The sequence below is a fragment of the Lagenorhynchus albirostris genome, chromosome 18 (genome assembly GCF_949774975.1).
Source record: "Lagenorhynchus albirostris chromosome 18, mLagAlb1.1, whole genome shotgun sequence".
In the NCBI taxonomy this organism is placed as follows: Eukaryota; Metazoa; Chordata; class Mammalia; order Artiodactyla; family Delphinidae; genus Lagenorhynchus; species Lagenorhynchus albirostris.
Genome location: NC_083112.1, coordinates 17,713,632 through 17,736,630, shown reverse-complemented (window position 1 = coordinate 17,736,630; position 22,999 = coordinate 17,713,632). Strand labels below are relative to the sequence as shown.

At 42.0% G+C, this 22,999-nt stretch overlaps 1 protein-coding gene across 1 annotated transcript in view; it reads right to left on the bottom strand.

The window, feature by feature from the left end:
• Positions 1-454: 454 nt before the first annotated feature.
• SPRYD7 (SPRY domain containing 7) overlaps positions 455-22,999 on the bottom strand; it is a 68,963-nt gene continuing 46,418 nt past the window's right edge. Inside the window, exons 9-10 of the transcript XR_009536741.1 lie at positions 6,503-6,598; positions 455-690 (exon numbers count right to left, since the gene is read on the bottom strand). The gene's annotated coding sequence lies outside the window, so the exon portion shown is untranslated. The remainder of the gene's footprint in view (positions 691-6,502; positions 6,599-22,999) is intronic.

The following is a 22,999-nucleotide window of genomic DNA, read 5'->3' as shown; positions in this document are numbered from 1 at the left end:
GAAATAGTTCTTTAGGGTCTACTCTAAGTTACTGGTTACTAAAGGAGAACCTATACTGAAAAATGACTTATTTGTTGGCCCTGCAGTTAGAAAATAGGGATTATTATTCCCATTTGTCATGGAAAGTCTTTCTTTATGACTCCTCTGTACATGGTCCCCCACCCCGCCCCCTTTCAATATACTTTATATTATGGAACATTTCAAACAGTACAAAACAGAGAAAATAGTGCAATGGACAATTGCCAAGCCTCAACAATTATTAACGTGTGGAAATCCTATTTCCCTCCACCTAACTGGATTATTTTGAAATTAGTCCCAGATTTCATATCATTTCATCGATACATATTTTAGTATTGTGTCTCTAAAAGATAAGGACTCTTAAAAAAAAATAACCATAATGTCATTATCATACCTTAAAAAGTCTTAATATTATCAAATAGTCAGTGTTCAAACGTTCCAAATTTCTCATTATTTATTAAGTTTTTTAAAATTAGTATTTTATGGTCCATACATTGCAGTTAATATATCTTCTTCATCTTTTTTAACTTACAGGGTCCCCTGCCTTTTTTTCTTTTTCCTTTTATTTGTTGGAGAAACTGGATTATCTGTTCTGTAGTTTCCCACATTCTGCATTTTCCTGACTGCATCCCTGTGGCATCATTCAACATGTTTCCTCAAGCCCTGTATTTTCTGAAAGGTATTGGTTAGATCTTGATTAGTTCAGGTTCCATTTTTTGACAAGGATACTTCATAGCTGGTGCTGTGAACCTCCTACTGCATCACATCAGCATCACATGATGTCTGATTGTCTCCTCTTCTGTGATGCTAGGATTGATTAGTGAATTCAGGCATTTCCAGCCTGATCCATTCATTTAAAAGTACCCCATAAGCTTTTCCCCGATAGTTTTTAATAGCCATTGATGGGACCTCCCTGGTGGCGCAGTGGTTAAGACTCTGTGCTCCCAATGCAGGGGGCCTGGGTTCGATCCCTGGTCAGGGAACTAGATCCCACATGCATGCCACAACTAAGGAGCCCACGAGCTGCAACTAAGGAGCATGCCTGCTGCAACTAAGACCTGGTGCAACTAACTAACTAACTAAATAAATCTACATTTTAAAAATAGCCATTGATGATCATTGTTTAGATCTATTATTTCATTAGGGATTAGAAAAGTATGGTATCCTAATTCTGCAATTCTTCCTTCATCTGCAAGCTGGAAAGCTTCTGAAACAAGAACTTTTCCTTAACAACAATTCAGCTATCCTGAGATACAGTTCATATAGAAAAGACAAGACAAATGCTCAATTCTTTCCCTTTTTAAACCAGTTTTTAGAGTGATGAGTTGGTTCCCTAGCAACCTGTAAAGGTGACCTATGAGGAGGTTTTTTTTTTCTGGTATAATTATAAACTCATGGATTTTAATATATTTGATGAATTTCAATCCATTGGAGATGCTCAAATTATTCCATCTTTGAACATTGAGAGTCTCTTTACATTGGCTCCTGACTTGAGTCTTTGGGACATAACACAGTCATCTCTGAAAGCTTCCTTGCTTTCTAGTATGACAAAATGCTCATTTCTTGCCCTAGCTCTGGAATCAGTGATTATCCACAGAAGCCCTGGTTCCCTTTAGTGACCACAATTGAATTGAGGGACCATATTCTGGGTGCCAGGGGTATTTCTTGCTCCTGGCATTGCCATGTGAGTAGGTCTTTTCAGTGGCCAGAGCCAGACTGGCCCCACTTCTGCTTCATCTCCTCCTACTGCCCTCATTGACTTCACTCCGAGCACGCTCTCGTCCTTGCTCACTGTGCCACTAAAAGGAAGAGAACAGGCAACTCCTGCTGAGGGTCACGTCATTGCCCTTGCTGTTCCCCATGCCTGTCATGCACTCCTCCAAACACCGCTGCTCACTCCTTGTGTCCTTCAGGCCTTTATTCAAATGTTGCCTGCTCAGTGAGACCATCCTGAACACCTCATCCAACACAGAACACAGATCCCCTGCCCTCTCCAATATTCTTCACCCCTCTCCCCTGCTTGAGCTTTCTCCCAGCACAATACTATGTAACTTACTTGTTGCTATTTTGTCTGCCATCCATTTACTCACTAGAATGTACAGTCCAAAAGGGCAGAGACTTTTGTCTGTTTTGTTCAGAGCTGTATCCCTGGCATCTAGAACAGGGTCTGGCACAGAGTAGCTGCTTATTAAATAGCTGTTGAAGAAATGAATTGCAGGACTTCCCTGGTGGTGCAGTGGATAAAGAATCTGCCTGCCAATGCAGAGGGCACGGGTTCAAGCCCTGGTCCGGGAAGATTCCACATGCAATGGAGCAACTAAGCCCATGTGCCACAACTACTGAGCCCGTGTGCCGCAACTAAGACCCGGTGTAACCAAATTAATTAATTAATTAATTTTAAAGAGAAAGAAAGAAATGAATTGCAGGACATCCCTGGTGGTGCAGTGGTTAAAAATTCACCTACCAATTTAGGGGACATGAGTTCTATCCTTGGTCTGGGAAGATCCCACATGCCAAGGAGCAACTAAGCCCTAGTGCCACAACTACTGAGCCTGTGCTTTAGAGCCTGCAAGCCACAACTACTGAGCCCACGTGTCACAACTACTGAAGCCTGCGTGCCTGGAGCCCGTGCTCCACATCAAGAGAAGCCACCACTTGCCACAACTAGAGAAAGCCTGTGCACAGCAATGAAGACCCAACGCAGCCAAAATAAATAAATAATAAATAAATTTCTTAAAAAAATTTTTTTAAAAAAGAAATTAATTGCAAGGAAATAAGGCTATTGTGACTGATCTTAGCCCATCCAGTCTTTCAGTTATTAGACACTTTTGGCAAACATTTGTAGCCTCCAAAAATGAGAGGTCTGTGGGGAATGTAAGCTCACCCTGCCCCATTATCTCACCAAGTCTGGAAACGGGACTAAATTCAGTCACACCCACAATTGTTAGCCTCATGGGCCATTGTAAGGACTGTGGTTTTTAAGCTGAGTAAGACAGGAGGTGTGAAAGACAGGAGTCAAGGACAACTCTCCAGGGTTGTGTTATTTTGTTTTTATTTGTCTGGGGGGTTTGGAGCCAAAACCAAAACTTTTAGAGTGGTGTTGCCATTTACCAAAATGGGGAAGAAAATGAGAGAAGCAGGTTTTGAGGGACAAATCCTGTTGGTTTTGACAGACCAGTGAGATATTGGAGCTGTCAATTGGGCAATTAGAAGGGTTTCCAGTTCAGAGGCGAGGTCCTGCCTGGGTAGATAAATTTGGGAGTCATCAGTGCAGAGATGGCACTTAAACCCTTGAGACAACAAGAAGAGAGGAGACAGAATGGAGACAAAGTTTCAGGATTGATCCTTGGGTACTTTAAGGTCCGGGGGAAGAGGAGGAACCAGCAAAGGAGGCTGAGAAAGATTGTCCTGGAAGGCGGCCAGAAACTGTGGAGAACACATTGTTCTGAAACTGTTCCAAGGAGGACGGAGTGAGCAACTGCCTTAAATGCTGCTGATGGGTCAAGTAAAATGACCACTGGATTAAAGATAGTAACTGGGGCTTCCCTGGTGGCGCAGTGGTTAAGAATCCGCCTGCCAACATAGGGGACACGGGTTTGATCCCTGCTCCAGGAAGATCCCACATGCTGTGGAGCAACTAAGCCCATGCACCACAACTACTGAGCCTGCACTCCAGAGCCCACGAGCCACAACTACTGAAGCCAGCGTACTTAGAGCCCATGCTCCGCAACACTAGAAGCCACAATGAGAAGACCGTGCACCGCAACGAAGAGTAGCCCCTGCTTGTTGCAACTAGAGAAAGCCCGCGCACAGCAACGAAGACCCAACACAGCCAAAAAAATAAAAAATAAAAAAATAAAGATAGTAACTAACCATCCCTAGGGGATAAATCAAAACCAGCACACAAATACATACCCCACTCCCCACGCTGATTTATCTTAAAGTAAATCATAAACAATATGACAAGGTTTTTCCAGGTACATTTTATGGGATGGAGGGCAACGATATGGGCCAATCTTACCTAGACCGGAGTGGGGAGCATGCAGCCTGGTGTTTCTGATCTTCAGGGTAACACTCAGGCCATCTCAGACATTGGAAAACCAGAGCATCCCCTTAGGCAGGGTTAGAGAAGTGTCTTTCGTTCCTGGGAAACACCACTCCAGGGGAGATGCCCCCCTCACCTGGGTGTTAAGGGGAGGTAGGGCAGCTTCAGAGCAGACAGGTGAGGTCGAATGGGCTGCCTTAAAAGTGGAGGCGTGGCAGTACCTGCGGGGGTGGGGGGTGGGGGTGGGGGAGGGGTGGGGTGGGGGAGGGGTGGGGGAGGGGGGCCTAGCCACCCTACCTGGAATCTGCCTGCACCTAATATCCGCTTCTCCCCACTTTCCCATCCTATTTCATGTCAGAACTAGCAGCCTTCCTATCAGTCTTTACCAGGGAGCCCTCCGCCTCACATCTTCATTCCACCCCACTTTTCCCCAACCTTTGACTGCCTCAGCCTCTCCACAGGGAACACAAAGGTCAATAGCTTAAAGGAAATTCATGATAATTGAAAACAATGATGGGGACTTCCCTGGTGGTCCAGTGGTTAAGACGTTGAGCTTCCACAGCAGGGGGCATGGGTTTAACCCCTGATGGGGGTGGGGAACTAAGGTCCCACACGCCCTGCACAGCCAAAAAAATAAAAAATAAAAATAAATAAAATTGAAAACCATGATCACTTTGATGCAGGTAAGACTGAGACAAATCTCTCCTTTAGTGGAACACATTTAATTCCCCACCTGGCCCTTTCCCTTGGGCATAAGTACCTATAGCCTCCAAAACTATAAGGAGGTAGGGAAGGGGGATGAGGGGACCCTGACACTTAGCCTAATGTTTCATGTTAAATACAAGGAGAGCATATTCCTTCACCAGAGCTATCTCCTTGAGTCTCTTATAATCAAAAAATTGATTATATGGTTTCTAATCAAACATTTTTGCCCTTAAGGTATCACCCACAAATCTACTGCAAGACAGTGCAATATATGAAGTCAGGTTTGGGAAGAGTCCCTGACCTCAGTTTCCTAGTCTGAAACTAAGCAGGACCCTGTTGGGCTCCCAGGTACAAATCCTATCTGTGCCTGAGTTCCAAAGGGCAGGTTCAAACAGTTGCTAATCAGGGAAGGGAGGGGATGCAGAAACAAGGGAGGAACAGTCAAGAAACAATAGTGCAGCCTTGGGGCAGAGTCCTGGTTCCTCCTCAAGGAACTTACATAACAATATCTTTGAGTTCACCTGCAGGAACTAAGGCCCCATCCCGGTGGAGGATGTAACTTGGTGCTGAGCACAATTCCTGGAGCACAGCCCTGTTGCCTCACCACTAGCCAATCATTAGAAAATCATACAGAGACTTCCCTGGTGGTCCAGTGTTTAAGAATCCACCTTCCAATGCAGGGAATGCGGGTTTGATTACTGGCTGGGGAACTAAGATCCCACATGCTGCGGGGCAACTAAGCCCACGTGCTCTAGCGCACGTGTTCAGCAACTACTGAGCCCATCTGCTCTAGAGCCTGTGCACCACAACTAGAGAGAAATCCATGTGCTGCAATGAAGATCCATCCCGTGTGCCACAACTGAGATCCAATGCAGCCAAATAAATAAATACAAAAAAATAAATACAAAAAAAAGAAGAAAGTCATACACCCTGCAGCTCTCACCCCAAACTCTGCCTATAAAAACTTTTCCCCCCAAACCATCAGGAGGTTCTGGGTTTTTGAGCATGAGCCACCTGTTCTCCTTGCTTGGCCCTGAAATAAACCTTTCTCTGCTCCAAACTCAGATGTTTTGGTTTATTTGGCCTCACTGTGCCCTGGGGACACAAACTTTGTTTGGTAACAAGTCGATCCATAAAATGCAATGATTTCCAGCCACAAAAACCTTTACACAAATCTACCTGAATGGATGTGGAGCCATCCCCTAGTCATATTAGGTGAAAAGCAGAGTATTTATTATGTTACCATTTGTGTAAAAGAAACAAAGAAAAAAAAAAGAGGGCACAGAACTTTTCTGAATCTGTGACAGATTGGTATAGAGAGAGAAAGGAGACTTGGATTTCACTATATACCTTTTTGTTGTTTTGCAATTATTAGAATGTACATAAATCATCTATTCAAAAACTAATTTTAAAAAAACTAAAGAAAGCACTTAGGAAATCAATACTATTCATGTGATTGATTGATCTTGGCCTTCCAAGGCGGACTTGTAGTTAAGAATTGCATAAGGGAGTGCTTTTAGAGGGATACATTGATCTCCTAGGGAAAGGTTTTAAAGCTGGGGGCAGGCTTGGGATAAGGAGAGTGGAAAAGGTGTCAACACACACCCAGAGACAATTGCACTTGAAAGAACTTGTGAAGTACTTAAGCTCTCGGACACTTAGGAAACTACACCCTAGCTGTGATACCATTATAGAGGTGAGAATGAGCTGATTTAGAAAGCCTAGGGCAGTTACCTCCAGTTCTGAAGATTGTCCAAGGAGTCTCCTCTGCAGTCTTGAAGGGTTGTGTCAACTTCATGCACATCTTCAACAAAGGCTGTTTGTCTTTTCCTGAAGGGGAATGGGGAGAATGCACAGAGGTTCAGAGCCCAGGCAAAGAGAGGAGGAGTTGGCGGCTTTGGATCCTCAAGTCTGTGACATTTCATCTCCAGTACTTGCCATCTTGGTGAGGAGTGGGAAATAGAGAGGAACTTGGTTTATTCTTTGGGAACTATCCTGGGGCTGACCCACAGCGTCAGGTCAGACTGAATTTGGGATTTAATCCAAATAAAATCTTGTTCTGGGAAGCAACCTCAATCTAGTTGTTACTTTCTGGTTGTTTGTTCTAGAATTGCTTTAATCATGTTAAAACCAAGCTGTCCATTAGCTTTGAGTGGAGAAAGAGAGGTAAAGAGAAAAGGAGGGAAAGATATTAGTTAAAACCAAATCACTGATGGTTTATGGATTGCCCTTCAATTTACCCCTCCTATCAATAGCATTTCTAGTGACCTGGATGGAGTTACTGAGTGGGAAAGACCGAGGTTAGCATCCCAACTCTATTATTAGTCCAACAACCCTGGGCAAATTGAACCAGTGTCCTCCTTGGTAAAGGAAGACACTAATGGCTACTTCAGTGTTATAATCAAATGAGAGCCTTTGTGCAACTTTTTTTTTTAATATACATTTATTTATTTATGGCTGCATTGGGTCTTCGTTGCTGCGTGCGGGCTTTCTCTAGTTGTGGTGAGCGAGGCCTACTCTTCGTTGCAGTGCAAGGGCTTCTCATTGCAGTGGCTTCTTGTGTTGTGGAGCACAGGTTCTAGGCTCACAGGCTCAGTAGTTGTGGCACCCGGGCTTAGTTGCTCCGCGGCATGTGGAATCTTCCTGGACCAGGGCTCGAACCCGTGACCCCTGCATTGGCAGGCGGATTTTTAATCACTGTGCCACCAGGGAAGCCCCCTTTGTGCAACTTAATCAGCATCTTTTTTTAGCAACTATCATGTGATGGGAAGAGGGATAAACCAGTCCTTTTGCTAAAGTGTAGGCAGATCGGTTAGGGGGGCTCCCCAGAAAAAGAGTAGCGGGAATGGTTTTCTTGACATAAGAGAGCCCATTTTGGCCTAAGCCATTTTGTGATCTAAGCCTGGCCACAATGCTTGCCCTTTAACAGGTCTCAGTAATTAATGATCTTAAGGGAGGGGATGAACAAACAAGAAAACAATAGTGCAGCCTTGGGGCAGGGTTCTGGTTCTTCAAGGAATATACAAAACAATAAATCTTTAAGTTCTGAAAGAATTAAGGCCCCCACTGAGGTGGAGGATGGAATGATGTTGACCCTTCCGAATCAGTCAACTAAAGCTTGGACTCTGTCAACCTTTGCCCCAATTCTATGCTGAATTCTCCTCTGCTCAAGCTCCCTCGTGAATATGCATGTACCCTTAGCTTAAAACTTCTGCAATTTTGCGGTTGGGGAAGCAGTGTTGGGAAAGTGTTCTCCTTCCTCGCTGCAAGTAATAAATCCTTCCCTCTCCTGCTCTTTGGCTTGGTTGTGTCTATTGGCTCAACACCCACCAAGAGGTAAACCCAGTTTTCCGATAACAAAAGGGCCTCAGTGACAATCTGAGAGGTAAGTGCTAAGCTGTGGATTGATCAAGGGAAAGAGAGAAGGGTGTAGATTTGCAGAAAAAAAAAAAAAAGGTCTGTTACAGCAGTTAAAGCAGATTTCCCCCACCCCTGGAACTCTCCACCACATTGCTCTACTTTATCTTCTGAGCATTTGTCAGTGTTTTGTTTCCATGTTACAGCCAATCCCCCTCCTCTAGAGTGCGATCTGCTAACAGAGCCCGACCTCTGCCTTGTTTCCTACTAGGTCTCCCGCGCCTAGAGGTCTTCTCTTCCTTCCTTTCCTGCTTCTTTTTTTCAGGGGTGGGGGGGTTAGTATATTGATTGGATTTTAAGATTATGGTAACCTCATACATGTTTTAGAGATTTTTAGGGGTTTTTTTCCCCTATGGCCTGAAATAAGGATACCTTATCCCTGGGAATCTTCGGAAGAATTGGTTCCAGGACCCACCATGGTTACTGAAATCCGTGGTTGCTCAAGTCCCACATCAGTTGTTTGAAATCCGCGGTTCCGCAGGCTTAGATTCAAGCAACCTTGAATCATGTAATACAGTATGAATTTATTTTTAAAAATCCACCTATAACTGCACCCCGCACTTAGTTGCAGTTCAAACCTGTGTTGTTCAAGGGTTAACTGTAGTTTAAACAACACATCAATTATCTTTTTGTTAAAGCAGTGCTACTCAAAACGTGATCTGCAGGCACGAAAATGCAAATCAACTTTGTCACTAAATGTACAGTTTATAGTTCAGCCTATTTTTGTGTGTGCCAGACAAAATGATATTATTTATGAAGCCATTGCAACAGTTCTAGAAGAGTTAATGAGGAGGGGGGTACTGGAATGGTCATAATGGATGTTCTCCATTATGCTATTTACAATATATAAAAGTTTAAGGGACTTCCCTGGTGGTCCAGTGGTTAAGACTCTGCGCTTCCACTGCACGGGGCACAGATTCGATCCCTGGTTGCGGGGAAGTAGATCCTGCATGCCGAGCTGTGTGTTCCAAAAAAAATAAAATAAAATAACCAAGACATTCAAATTATTGACATGGAACTGATTTTTAAATTATGATACATCCAACCAATAGAATATAATTCAATTATTATAAATAATGTATATCTATAATTGATATGGGAGGTCTTTCACATTTTTAAGTGAAAAAAGCAGATTGCAAAATAGTTTGTGTAGTATTTAATTTGGGGGAGAATAACCCTGCCTCGTGTCGGCTCATGTACATTTACATGTGAAAATTTTCTCAAAGTATATATCCCAAAATACTAATAGTGCTTAATTCTGAGTGGCTAGATGAAAGTTGTTCTTAAAAACTACCTTTACCCCCCAACCTATAACAAGATCAATACAAAGTACAAAACTGCTGTATACACCAATCTCATCAGCTTAGAATATAACAAGGCCTTAACACATTTAATATTCAAATGAATATGCCTATATTCATTTGAAAATATATATCCCAATATACGAAACGTTCATTTTGCTCCAGAGGTTCTCTTCTCTGATATTTCCTGGGACCCCCAGGTTGACTTACTCAATTCAAAGGGGTCATTTCAGGACACCATTAATAAAATCAGTTGTTTGTTTTTAGCAAGACTTTCTTGACGAGTAGTATGTTGATGTATGTTCTGGCATAAGCTCCTTATCTCTTTGCAGGACAGTAACAGTTTCATCACTGGCTACTTGCAGTAACACTGCATCAAACCATAGATAGAACCCAGATCTACTGGCCCACTGCTTTTTCAAAGGTTAGATTGAAATCACTCCTCTAATCTCTTCCACGAGTTTTGATTGGTGTAGATTTTCTTACTTTTTTTGGGATCAATTTTGGTAAGTTATATTTTACTAGGAAGCCATTGATTTTTCTCTATATTTTCAAATATATTGCTGGAGTGTTACACAGATTTTCTTATAGTTCTCTATATCTCTTCCATATCACTTTTGATTCCTAATTGAGCAGATGGAAGAGCAGGCAGTAAAAGAGATTGAGAAGAAAGGGTCAAAAAGATTAGGGTTGAACCAGGAGAGTTGAATATTATGCTAGGCACTGCAGGTACAAAGATATGCCAAAAAAAAACACCCCAAAACAAAAACAAAACAAAAGATATGCCAAGCCTCATGCGGCTTCATATGTTGTCTCTTTCCATTATTCTGAATTACTTCATTACTAATTGCTATTTGGAGAAATAGCTACTGCTCTTCTTCTGCTTATGGAAAATCTAGATAGAGGCTTGTCCAAGGGTTTTTTACATTTTTTATTTTTAAATAAAAAAAATTTTTAAGAAAGAACACAAACAAGGAACTTCTCTTTGCATTCAAAGCCTGACCTTAAGATTTATAAAGTCAGTACTTATATATTACTCACTAGTAATAATATTAAAGTTTATTTACTTTACTTACTTTTGGACTTAAAGAACAATTCATCAGTTAATCAAGATATTACAGTTACTCATAAAATAAATTGGTTCAATTTATATTTGTAAACATCTTGTCTTTTTTTTTTTTAAGAATACATCTATCATTTTATTACAAAACCATTCTTTTGGCATTAGTTGGTAATAGCAAGATACTGTGAGTGGGGCAGAGCAGCTCTAATGTAACAACTGCATTCCCTGCTTTTGGAACGGAAATGTAAGTTACTCATATCCTTTACATACAAGTTACTTGCAATTATTAATGCTGCAAATCCTGACACATATACCATTTAGGGAGGAGTTGATGCTAAGGGGTTAGAGTAAATATTGAAAGGCTTCAAAAGTTCCTTTATGGGACGTTCTGTTTCTCCTCCCTCCCCCTAATTACTCTGCTTAAAAAGAATCAAATTACTTAAAACTAGTCTGAATAGCAGAAGCTTGTCAGTCTTTTACCCACTGTTTCCATAACATACTCCTTGACAAGTCTAGCCTGAAGTGATCTCTCTCCCTCCACTGAACTTTCAGAACTATAATCCCTATAATTTGTCAATTGTATATTGTACTGGGACATCTCTTTCTTTTTGACTTGTTCTCCTTTCTTTTTTAAAAATTTTATTTATTATTTATTTTTGGCTCCATTGGGTCTTCGTTGCTGCACACGGGCTTTCTCTAGCCGTGGTGAGCAAGGGATACTCTTCCTTGCGGTGCGTGGGCTTCTCATTGCGGTGGCTTCTCTTGTTGCGGAGCATGGGCTCTAGGCACACAGGCTCCAGTAGTTGTGGCACATGCACTCAGTAGGTGTGGCTTGCAGGCTCTAGAGCGCAGGCTCAGTAGTTGTAGCATGCGGGCTCAGTAGTTGTGGCACATGGGCTTAGTTGCTCCGTGCCATGTGGGATCTTCCCGGACCAGGGCTCGAACCCATGTCCCCTGCATTGGCAGGTGGATTCTTAACCATGTGCCAGCAGGGAAGTCCCTGTTTTAAAACTTTTAAAATAACCTTTATTTTTTAGGCAGTTTTAGATTTATAGAAAAACTACAAACATAGTGCAGACTTCCCACATAACTCCCGTCTGGTTTGCCCTGTGATTAACATCTCACTTAATATGGCACATTTGTTACATTTAATGAACCAGTATTGGTATATTATTATTAACTAACGTCTATACTTTATTCATATTTCCTTAGTTTTTGCTTAATGTCCTTTTTCTGTTCCAGGATTCTGTCTAGAATACCACATTACATTTAGTCATCATGTCTCCTTAGGCTCCTCTTGGCTGTAACAGTTTCTTAGACTTTCCTGATTTTTGATGACATTGGAAAGTACTGAGAAATACTGGTCAGGTATTTTGTAGAATGGCCCTCTAATGGGATTTGTCTGATTTTTTTCTTGTAATTAGACTGGGGTTATGCGTTTGGGGGAATAAGATCACAGATGCAAAATGCTATTTTTATCACATCATATCAAGGGTACATACTATCTACATGATTTTTGACTACTGATGTTGTCCTTGGTCATCTGGCTAAGGTGCTGTTTGTCAGGTGTCTCCACAATAAAGTTACTCTCCCTATCACCCCTCCTTTCCATACTGTACTCTTTGGAAGAAAGTCCCTATGCATAGCCCACACTTAGGAGTGGGGAGTTATGTTCCACATTGTTTTTTGTTTTTGATGTGGACCATTTTAAACTCTTTATTGAATTTGTTACAATATTGCTTCTGTTTTATGTTTTTTTGTTTGGCCACGAGGCATGTGGGATCTTAGCTCCCTGACCAGGCGTTGAACCCACACCCCCTGCATTGGAAGGCGAAGTCTTAACCACTGGACCACGAGGGAAGTCCATGTTCCACATTCTTGAGGGTGGAGTATCTACACAGATTATTTGGATGGGAAGTTTGTCTCCTCTCCCCCATTTATTTACTCAATCACGTGTCCTTCTATTTTTTATCAGATAACATGAAAGCAGTGTCCAGTTATTGGCCACGTGCTTCTAGCCCTCTGCTGGAAGGTGGGCATCCTCAGTGGTCTGCATCATCCTGACCCACAGAGCCAGCCCTGAGGTTGGAACAAGTAGGAGTCCTACACAAACTTCAGCAAAGGGTATCCCAAGAAAAAGGATACTTCAAAGGAAAGTGAGTTTCCAATATCTAAACTGGAGACTGATGACGAGAAAAATTAGGATGGTGATTTGAATCCATGTAACCCAATAAGCTAAGTATTGTATCATCATCATCATCCTTATTTTAACTTGGTATTCAGGAGAATAAGTCCTTTACCTAAAATCCCCCAAGCCTCTGCCTCCAAATCTTGTGCTCTTTTGCAATCTGTCCAAATTATATCCACTAATCATTGATTTTTTGTTGTTTTTCCTCCTTGGCAACAGTTAGCAGAATTATCTATTGCTCCTGCTTTTGGTCTGTCACTGCCTCTTCATGTGCCTTCCTGCTCCCTTCCTGTACTGTGGGGAGTTTCCTCATGCTTGGAAAGTCTACCTCTGAAGTTCCTTTTCCTTTTTCCTGGACATCTATAACATCTAGAAGAGCTGTACTGCAATAGAAAATTTTGCTATTGTCACTAGGAAAACATTTATAGAGTAACATTAATTTTCAGGCCCTCAGCTTACCCATCTTCACCTTTTCATTGATAGTACCTCCTTTTTTTTTTTTTTTTTTGCGCGCTACATGGCCCTCTCACTGTTATGGCCTCTCCCGTTGCAGAGCACAGGCTCCGGACGCGCAGGCTCAGCGGCCCTGGCTCACGGGCCTAGCCACTCCGCGGCATGTGGGATCTTCCCGGACTGGGGCACGACCCCGTGTCCCCTGCATCAGCAGGCGGACTCAACCACTGCGCCACCAGGGAAGCCCGATAGTACCTCCTAAATCTCCCTCAAACTCTATTTCTCAGTACTCTGGAGCCTCTTCATCTCTTATAAGCCATCCTCCGTGGGACCATTACTATATGACATATTCACCAGGGTATAAACAGGCACTCTTACAAATTTGTTAACTCAGTAATATTTATTCCCTAAGACCTTTTATGTATAAATAGTTGTGCTAGATAACTATTAGATAAAAACTTCAATGTACCATTTTTTCTTATTAAACTTGCATAAACAGGAGTCAAGACCTTTTGGAAAAAAAAATACTGAAGGTAGAATTTTAGGTAGCAAACAATGAATGAGAAAAGATTCTAGAGGGTAACAACCTTCCCAGTTTCCCTGAAATTATACTGATCTCTTACTGAGCATGCCTGGATGAAGGGCTCTGGATGCTACACCTTGATGTGTCTGTTGTGCTCCTGTTGAGACAGTAGCCTAAGGTCAAGACCTGCTCATTAATATAAAGTCAATTAGTTGTTTAGTTTATAAACATTAATATTCAGCATTATGTTCTTGAGTTCACTCAGGTACACCACTTTAGGTTCTCACCCTAATTCTGCTTTTCATCACTGAGTGATTTGAGGCAAGTTACTCAAGCTCTCTGATCCTCATAAGCCACAGCTGCAAAACTGAGGGCTTGCTCTAGATAACAATAGCTCAGATCTATCAAGTGCTTACCATATGCTAAATACTGACCTAAGTGCTTTTCGTGAATTATTTCATTTTATCCCTATGAGGTAGGTACTATTATTTCTTCCATTTTACAGATGAGGAAACTGAGGCCCAGAGAAACTATAACTTGCTGAAGTTTCCTATGAAAAACACAGAATCTAAGTCAAGGCCAAGAGCTAATGCTCTTGGGAGGTACAATTCCAGGGCAACGAGAGTGGGGGGAAAGAGAAGTGAGGCAGGGAAAGTCGGGAAGCAAATGCCAGGTGATGTGTTACCACACTGGCTACTACTTTACCATGAGCCATGAAGCAATTCAACTTGTCTTGCAGCAGGAGCAGCTGCTTGGGCTCGTGGAATGACCTCCACACTGGCTGCATGGAAAAACCACAACGCAAAGGGTCCAGTGGAAGGACAAGAGGAGAGCGTTTGCTGTCAGCTCTCCCCTGTCTTTCTCCTACTGACTCAAATTTGCCCCATGGGGAGTCAATCACCCGACACTTCCGGGGTGTCACCGGGCCTCTTTAGCGGTCACTGGGGAAGCTAGATCCCAGCTTTGTGGGTTGGTACTTTATCAAAGCCTGGAAATGGTGGGAGAAACCATAACTCTAGTTACGTAGCAGGTGGTAGACTTGTGTGGGCCATGTATGGCAGCTGAGGCAAAACAAGAGGCTGAAGAGACAAGTGAGGCTGGGAGATACATCTGATATACACAAACAGTATGAGATGGAGAGATGATCTCAATCCAGACACTTTGACTCTAGGACTAGAGCACCAGAGATCAGTATGCTACAGATCTCTGAGAGGACTTAAGTGTATTCATTTTTATGTTCAGGTATATATAGGTCGAATGCTTGTCGTCTCAGTGTTCAAGGTTCAAGTCTTAGATGACAATATCCCCTACCTTTCTTTTTTTGGCTGTACCATGCAGCAGGGACCAGGGATTGAACCCATGCCCCCTGCAGTGGAAGCACGAAGTCTTAACCACTGGACCCTCCAGGGAAGTCTCTCCTCTCTCTTATCTTTCAAGCAAAATCATATGCATTTCTCAAATCCTATTTGGGTTAACAATTTTTCTCCTTCTGATTCAATCACTCCCTCCTCTAAATTGCTGTGTGCCTTGTATATATTTCTATTATTGCATATTTGGTATTTATTGGTACATACCTGCATCATACCAGGCCCTGTGTTTACTGAGGGCAGGAATCTGTTGTGTTTTCAGATCCTATAGCCCAGGTCTGCCTAGACAGGGCATTCAATAAATGCCTGTAGAACTAACTGATACACAGTTTTACACTTGAGCAGCCCTTATATTTAATTTTTAAAATTTGGAACTGTTTCAGATTTACAGAAATATTCTAAAGATAGTACAAACAGCTCCCATATGACCTGTGTCTAGTGTCCTTTATTATTAATATCTAATATTAATATGGTACTTTTGGGGCTTCCCTGGTGGCGCAGTGGTTAAGAATCCACCTGCCAATGCGGGGACATGGGTTCGAGCCCTGGTCCGAAGATCCCACATGGCATGGAGCAACTAAGCCCATGTGCCACAACTACTGAGCCCACATGCCACAACTACTGAGCCTGCACGCTAGAGCCTGCAAGCCACACCTACTGAGCCCATGTGCCATAACTACTGAAGGCTGTGTGCCTAGAGGCTGTGCTCCGCAACAAGAGAAGCCATTGCCATGAGAAGCCCGTGTACCGCAACGAAGAGTAGCCCTCGCTCGCTACAACTAGAGAAAGCCCGCGCACAGCAACGAAGACCCAACGCAGCCAAAAATAAATAAATAAAATAAATTTTTTAACAAATGGTACTTTTGTCACAATTAATGAACAAATATTGATACATTATCATTAACTGAAGTCCATACTGCATTCCGATTTTTCTTTGTTTTTTACCTAATGTCCTTTTTTCTGTTCCAAGATCTGACATTACATGTAGCTGTTATCTCTCTAAGCTTCTCTTGTCTGTGACAGTTTCTCATACTTTCTTTGTACTGAATGACCTTGACTGTAAAGGAGTGCTGGTCAGCTGTTTTGTAGGATGACCCTCAATTGTTATTTGCCTGATGTTTTTTTTCTCATTAGACGGAGTTATGGGTTTCGGGGAAGAAGACTGAGAGATAAAGTGCCATTCTCATCACACCGTATCAAGGGTACAGACTATCATTGTGATTTATCAGTGTTGATGTTGACCTTGATCACCTGGCTAAGGTGGTGTTTGTCAGGTTTCTCCACTCTAAAGGTACTCATCCCCCCACCCCCCTACCTTCTCACACTGTACTCCTTGGAAGAAAGTCAGATGTGCAGCTCACTTTGAAGGAGTGGGAGTTATGTTCCACCTCCTGGAGGGCTGGGTGTCTACATAAATTGTTTGGAATTCTTTTGCATGGGAGATGTGTCTATCCACTCCCATGTAATTATTTATTCAATCATCTATAAGTATGGACTCCTGGATATTTATTTTATACTTTGGGTTATAATCCAGTACTACTTTATTTTGTTGATCGAGTGTTCCAAATTTGGCCATTGGGAGCTCTTTTATTTGACTCCTTTGTCCCTTTCACATACCTCCACCATTATGCAATTTGTTTTATTTTGTTGTGTTTAACACGTTACTTTCTAGCCCTACAAGATGCTCCAGGCTCATCTTATATGTCTCTTGCCTAGTCCTAGAATCAGCCATTTCTCTGAGGACCCCTTGCTCCTTTCATTGAAGAATGGTACTGTAAACCAAGATCTGGGCACTCGATGTGCTCACTGCTACTGCAGTGTTGTTGCTTCCAGGCCCCCTCAGTTGACAGAGCAAGGAAACATGGGGATATCCTAACTGGGAATATTGTTTTAATCTTAAAAAGCACGTTTTAGAAAATCAGAACAATTTAGACTTCTGGCTGGCTCTTCACTCTCAGTCTCTTTTGATGTCTATCCCCTGCCAGTTCTTTTGTGCCAGTCCAGACCAGTCTGTCCTCCCTCCCTTCCTTGCCTGCCCCTGCTCTACTCCCTGCTGCAGTGAGCTAACCTGCATTTCCTAGGCTCCCACGTCCGCTGGCTTCTGGCTGGGTTCTGCCAGAAGCGGGCAGAGGGCAGCACCTCCAGCAGTAAAGGTATCTCCTCTATGGCTCCAGCTCCTGCTGGACAGGCCCACTGTGCTGCTTCTGTCTTCTAGGCCCTGCTGACATCACCTCTGTCCTTTGTCCCTCCTACCTAGAGGTGTCAGTGACTTCAGGCTGTGGTCTGTCTCCCCACCCTGCACTGGTGGGCATCTCAACTTCTCTTATCACACATGCAACCATTTCTCTGAATAAATCTTTCTGTTTAAAATACACAGTGCTGGGACTTCTCTGGCAGTCCAGTGGTTAAGACTTCCACTGCAGGGGGGGATGGGTTTGATCCCTGGTCAGGGAACTAAGATCTCACATGCTATGTGGCATCGCCAAAATAAAAATAATATAAAATACACAGTGCTTTCTAATTCACTAGTTGGACCCTGACACAGATATGTGTGTAGTTTTTTATAAAGTAGCTCCAAGGAATGGGAGTGGGGTTTGGGAGGGAGAATGAGTCCAAAGCTGTACTACGAAGCCAGTCACTGCTGTGGGCAGCTGGGACTTGAATCCACTGGGGATGCCGAGTTGCTAGGGAAAATGGACTTCAGAATTGTAAGGCTGCCTCCAACTGCTCAAAGGTTGCCTAAAGGTGGGTAACTCCTAGTACTTCCAAGTTTTCACACATATCTGAATGGCTCAGTAGGTCCCCACAGGCATGGGTGGTGGCACAGAAGTCCCCACCTCCACCCCAACAGAAATCTAGAGATTCCATAGGCAGCTGAGGGGAGGGGCTGGTGGGATATATGTGTCTGTTTGCTGCAGGAATGACTAAACTTAAAAAAAAAAAAAGCGTGGGCCAGGAGGATGTGAGGCAGGCACAGAGGCATCTGATACACTGATACTTTTTTTTTTAACATCTTCATTGGAGTATAATTGCTTTACAGTGTTGTGTTAGTTTCTGCTGTATAACAAAGTGAATCAGCTATTTGCATACGTATATCCCTATATCCCCTCCCTCTTGCGTCTTCCTCCCACCTTGCCTATCCCACCCACCTAGGTGGTCACAAAGCATCGAGCTGATCTCCTGTGCTGTGCAGCTGCTTCCCACTAGCTATCTATTTTACATTTGATAGTGTATATATGTCCATGCTACTCTCTTACTTCATCCCAGCTTACCCTTCCCCCTCCCCCTGTCCTCAAGTTCATTCTCTAAGTCTGGATCTTTTTTTTTGGTTGTTTTTTGTTTAATGTAAAACTTTATTTTTATTTTTTTTTATTTAGCATCTTTATTGGAGTATAATTACTTTACAGTGTTGTGTTAGTTTCTGCTGTATAACAAAGAGAATCAACTATATGTATACATATATCACCATATCTCCGCCCTCTTGCATCTCCCTCCCACCCTCTCAATCCCACCCTTCTAGGTGGTCACAAAGCACCGAGATGATCTCCCTGTGCTATGCAGCTGCTTCCCACTAGCTATTTTACATTTGGTAGTGTATATATGTCACTTTGTCCCAGCTTTCCCTTCCCCCTCCCCGTGTCCTCAAGTCCATTCTCTACGTCTGGATCTTTATTTCTGTCCTGCCCCTAGGTTCATCAGAACCATTTTTGTTTAGATTTCATATATATGAGTTAGCATATGGTATTTGTTTTTCTCTTTCTGACTTCCTTCGCTCTGTATGACAGACTCTAGGTCCATCCACCTCACTACAAACAACTCAATTTTGTTTCTTTTTATGGCTGAGTAATATTCCATTGTATATATGTGCTGCATTTTCTTTATCCATTTATCTGTTGATGGACACTTAGGTTGCTTCCATGTCCTGGCTATTGTAAATAGTGCTGCAATGAACATTGTGGTACATGACTCGTTTTGAATTATGGTTTTCTCAGGGTATATGCCCAGTAGTGAGATTGCTGGGTCATATGGTAGTTCTACATTTTAACAGCCAATGCTCCTCAAGCTCTGCTCTAGGCCCTCTTTTGCTCTAATTCTCCACTCTTCCTGAACAATCTCACACAAACTATCTACACAGATGTAGAAGGATCAGAGTTTGATTTGTGCTTTAAAAATAATCTATTAGAACCACTGACTTACTTTACTTTTACCACTGCAAAATTCCCTTTGCAGATAAGAAAGATACTTTCAGATACTTCCCCTGTCTAATTAAGAAAATGGACAGTTTTCTGTTGAACTTACACTGGTTGAATTAATTGTAACTAGATCAGTAAGGACTACTCGCAGGTATTTATGATGAAGCTGGTGAGAAAATTCAACTTTCTGAAAAAACCATAGTGGTGATAATTTTAAGTAAACAAGCACATTCTTTACCACAAGGATTTTAACAAGTGCAATTTTCTCTAACAAATATGCACAGTTTCAAGATTACAAGTCAACAGTCCTTGGAGGAGAACTATTAAAATTAAACTCTGACTATGACATGAATACTATTTTAAATAATCAGAAACCCAACTACATCATGGTTAGCTACAGAATGAATATATATTTAACTTAAATATTATGATAAGTAGTACTTGAATATTCACTAATGTTCTCCCTGTCACTCTGAACAGGGTAATCACTTTGCACTCTCTAAGCAAGTGTGTTCATTTTTTTTTTTTCACTCATAGATTCTCATTAAGGGTCAGTGAAACTTGTGGCATAAGATTCAAAATTGGGGAGAAGATTCTGGGAAGATGGTGGAGTAGGAATCACCAGGAACCTGTCTCCCCTCTTAGACAACAATTGCACTGGCAGAATCCATGTGATGTAACTCTGGAATCTATTGAAGGTTTGCAACTTCCAAGGGAAGGCTTGGACAGTAATTGTCATCAACTGCAATTAATTTTGGTCAATTTAAGCTCTTAGCACAGTAGCAGCTACGCATCTCCCACTGCTCAGCACCTTTGAAGGCAGCTGTGCACATGTTCTTGGAGCAACTTATACACAGCTTGTGGGAGCCAAGGTGGGCAAAAAGCACCCTGATCTCCAAATACTGGGGATCTGTGCTCTGATCACTGGTTGCTGCTTCTCATCACAGAGATGCAGGTAAAGAGACAGGCTGTCACTGTTGCTGACCTCTCCCCACTGTTGTAAGCTCCCCCTACCCAGCTGAAGTGATTTCTGGGGAGTTAAAGGACTGGCACCATTTCTCACCCCCCTTCAGTTTTCTTTTTCCCTTTTGGGAGACAGACATTAAAGACTAGGACATTGAAAAGCAACTACATATACAGGGAAAATTAGAAAGTGACTCCACATGCTCAGGGAAAGGTACAGGCTCACCAAAGACCTAAAAATACCTCAAGTTTACACCTCAAGCTGATTCTTGGCACTGAGACACCCTACAACAATAAAAAATAAGCAAAAATAGTAACACAAAACAGCTAACCCTAAGGAAATGTAAAAATATTATTTCCAGAGTTACCACATTAGTAGATTCAAATGTCTAGTTTACGGAAAAAAAAAAAAAAGCACATGGCATACAAAGAAATAGGAAAGTATAACCCTTAAAACAACAACAACAACAGAAACGGTCCCTGAAAAAACTTTATGGCACTGATGGGCAGATCTCCTAGACAAAGACTTTAAACAGCTGTATTTAACATGCTCAAGGAACTAAAGGAAGATGTGGAGAAAGTTAGAAGATGATTTGTGAACAAAATGGAAATATTAGTAAAGAGAAAACCTATAAAACAAAAATTATGGAGCTGAAAAGTACAATAACTGAAATGGGAAATTCACTAGAGGGATACAAAGATAGATTTGAGCAGGTGGAAGAAAGAATCAGTGAACCTGAAAATAAAACAAGGGAAATTATTGAGATGAAGAACAGAAAGAAAAATGATAGAAGAAAAGTGAACAGAGCCTAAAGGACCTGTGGCTTACCATGAAGCAGACCAACATACACATCCTGGAAGTCCCAGAAAGAGAAGAGACAGAAAAAGGGGCAAAGAGGATATTTGAAGAAATAATGGCAGAAAACTTCCCAAATTTGCTGAATGATATGAATATAAGCATGGAAGAAGCTCAATGAACTCAAATTAAGATGAATTCAAAGAAACCAACACACATTATATTCAAACTTTCAAAAGACAGAGATAAAAATTTGAAAACAGTGAGAGGAGCAACTTGTCACGTACAGGGATCTTCATTAAGATTATGAGAATATTTCTCATCAGAAAATTTGGAGGCTAGAACAGTGGGCCAACATATTCAAAGTGCTAAAATGGGGAAAAAAAGAAAAAAACACCCAAAACCTGTCAACCAACCAGGAATCCTATATCCAGCAAAACTATCTTTCAAAATAAGGGAGAAATTAAGACATTCCCAGATAAACAAAAAGCTGAGAGACTTTGTTACCAACAGATTTGCCCTACAAGAAATGCTCAAAGGGGTCCTGCAGGGTGAAATGAAAGGGCACTAGACAGTAACCTGAAGTCATATGAAGAAATAAAGACCTCAATACAGGTAAATACATGGACAGTTACACAAGCTAGTATTATTGTAATGACAGTTTGTAACTCTACTATTTGTATTCTATGTGATTTAAGAGACTGATTAATTTTTTAAATTTTATTTATTCATTTATATATTTTTAAATTTTGGCTGTGTTGGGTCTTTGTTGCTGTGTGCAGACTTTCTCTAGTTGTGGCAAGCAGGGGCTACTCTTTGTTGTGGTGCATGGGCTGCTCATTGCGGTGGCTTCTCTTGTTGCAGAGCACAGGCTCTAGGTGCACAGGCTTCAGTAGTTGTGGCATGCAGCTCAGTAGTTGTGGCTCGCAGGTTCTAGAGCACAGGCTCAGTAGTTGTGGTGCACGGGCTTAGTTGCTCCATGGCACGTGGGATCTTCCTGGACCAGGGCTCGAAACCATGTCCCCTGCATTGGCAGGAGGATTCTTAACCATTGCACCACCAGGGACCCTGAGACTGATGCATTTTAATGAAACAATTGTTAGTCTAAAAGCTAGTATTATTTTAACTTTGGTTTGTAACTCTACACTTTGTTTTCTATATAATTTAAGAGACTAAATCATTTAAAAGAAATATTAGTTTATGTTTTGGGGCACACAGTATATAAAGATGTAATTTTGTGACATCCAGAACCAAAAGGGTTTGGGATGAAACTGTAAAGGAGCAGAGTTTTTTTTTTAATGTTATTGAAGTTAAGCTGGCATAAATTCAAATTAGAGTGTTATGACTTTAGGATGTTAAATGTAATCTCCATGGTAACTACAAAGAATATTGCTGAAGAATATACACAAAAGAAACAAGAAAGGAATTTAAATGTTTCAGTAAAAAAACCAAAAACACCTAAATACAAAAGAAGATAGTAATGCAGGAAATGAGGGATAAAAAGCTATAATGCATATAGAAAACAAATAGCAAATAACAGAAGTCAGTCTTCTTTTATCAGTAATTACTGTAAATGTAAATGTATTAAACTCTCAAATCAAAAGATTCGATTTGCAGATTTGCAAAATGGATAAAAAAGCATGATCCAGGGCTTCCCTGGTGGTGCAGTGGTTAAGAATCCGCCTGCCAATGCAGGGGACACGGGTTTCAGCCCTGGTCCGGGAAGATCCCACATGCCACGGAGCAACTAAGCCCGTGCGCCACAACTACTGAGCCTGTGCTCTAGAGCCCGCAAGCCACACCTACTGAGCTCACATGTCACAACCACTGAAGCCCGCACACCTAGAGCCCATGCTGCGCAACAAGAGAAGCCACCGCAATGAGAAGCCCGTGCACCGCAATGAAGAGTAGACCCCGCTCGCCGCAACTAGAGAAAGCCCGCGTGCAGCAACAAAGACCCAACACAG